This window comes from Elephantulus edwardii, unplaced genomic scaffold (assembly GCF_000299155.1).
Source record: "Elephantulus edwardii isolate Elephantulus edwardi_28Jun2011 unplaced genomic scaffold, EleEdw1.0 scaffold00237, whole genome shotgun sequence".
Taxonomy (NCBI): Eukaryota; Metazoa; Chordata; class Mammalia; order Macroscelidea; family Macroscelididae; genus Elephantulus; species Elephantulus edwardii.
The window spans coordinates 4045508-4047529 of record NW_006399987.1 but is presented as its reverse complement, the minus strand read 5'-3'; positions in this window follow the sequence as shown (position 1 = coordinate 4047529).

The following is a 2022-nucleotide window of genomic DNA, read 5'->3' as shown; positions in this document are numbered from 1 at the left end:
ATGTCTGTTTTATAGCTCTACTGTTATGTTTACATAATTTTGAATTTATTAATATCACTCCATCACTGCCACAGATCTCTCAGCCGAGCAGAATGCTCTGTGGGGCACTGGACCACACAGATCATACTGTCCCTTGATACATGGAGAAGAGATTGAGATTCTTAATAATTTTCACTTACTTGGTTCCACAATCAACTCTCTTGGCAGCAGCAGTCAAGAAATCAAAAGACTAATTTCCCTGGTGAAGCTGCTTTCTGATATGTCTTAGAAGTACTGAAGAGCAGTGATGTCAGTCTGGAGACAATGGTATGCCTGATTCGGGTCATGGTCTTCGCAATGACTTGCTATGCATCGGAGCGCTGGACAGTACTGAAGATTACAAAAGATGATGCTTTTGAGTTGTGTTGGAGAAGAGTTTTGAACGTATCATGGACTCTCAAGAGTACAAACAAGTGTCTCCTGGAGATGGTGAAAGCCGTCTTACCCCTCGGAAGCACGGATTTTGAAGCTCTGTCTCACATATTTTGTGCACACAGCCAGGAGAGACCAGTCCTTAGAAAAGGACATCATGCTTGAAAGAGTGGAGGGGCAGCACAGGAGAGGAAGACCCTGGGTGGGATGGATTGACACTGTGACCGGGTTATTAGGGTGAGGTGTGTCAGAGACAGTGAGACTGGCGGAAGATAAGGCAGAGTTTAGTGTGCTGTTGTGCAAAGGGGTCGCTATGTGTCATAGCTGACGCGACAGCACATAACAACAACATAGCGTCTGGAAAGATGTGAACCTGTGGGTGCTGTTTCAGGTGTGTGCTGAGATCTCTTTTCCTTCCCAGGACCTCTGAGCTGGCGCATTCTCTGATTTCATCTCATGATACTTTTGGGTCATTGGGCCCTGCCAGCTGTGCTCAGGTGGCACACACTGTGGAGGGGTCATTGACAAGGGGCGGGGTCATGTCTGAGTGAGACCTTCAGTCCCAGGGCTTCAGCTTGGGTGACATCAGCTCCCTCTGCCCTGCTGCCTCCCTAAGCCGCTCCCATTGTGACAGCAGCACGTGGGTGAGCAGCGCCCGGTGCTGCGTGGTGACGTCATAAAGCGTGCCCTGCGTCACTGTAACTGAACTAGAAGAGCCGTCTCCACCCCAAACTTCACTCTCCTGGTTCCTGCGCATCCACAGGTCCTCACGCTGTCCCGACTCCAGTGGGACATCTAGAAGGACAGACTGTGGGACCTCGCACTGGGAGCCCTGCCATCCTCACCTGTCACCTTCCAGGTAGGGAAACCAACCCCGCCTCCCCAAAGATACTTTGTTTATATTCAACTTGTTTGGTGACTCTTTGCTGTGTTCACAACCAGGCTGCTCATCGGAGGTAAAGGATACTGAGACTTTGTCTCACACACTTTGGACTGTTGTTATTAACGGAAAAAGGATCAGCAAAAAAGAGATCCTTAATGAGATGGATTGACATAGTGACTGTAACAGTGGGCTTGAGCTTGAGAGAGGTTGTGAAGATGGGGCAGGAGAGAGAGGGCAAGGTTTCCGTCTATCTAGGGTGTCACTGTGAATCATATTCGACTGAGTGACACCTGACAGTCATGCCACCACTGCTGGCCATTCCTCTTCCCTCTTCCCTCCTTTCTCTTGTCGAGGTCCACAACCTGCTCTCCCTCCCCGATTATGTGGATAAAAGTGGGGCCTCCCCACTTCAGATGCCTAGGATCTTGACCGCCCATTTTCCAATCGCCTTTTCTAACTTTCGTAGCGTCCGAAATGGCAAATCCCTCGGTCCTCTGGGTGGCTTCACACTGGGGCAACTGTACTGTCTGGGCAGTAGTCATGTTTGAGAAAGTGGGATGCTATAAAATGAAGGTTTAAACAAGCTCTGATGCCAAGGGCTGAGGGATGATGACTCTTGACCAAAGGAGGGGGAAGAATGTCTGCAGCATCAGGATGGTGGCTGCAGGGTTTGTGGCTGTTTGCGTGCTTCTGGAGCAGTTGTTCCCAGTACATTAGGCCTTTTTTTT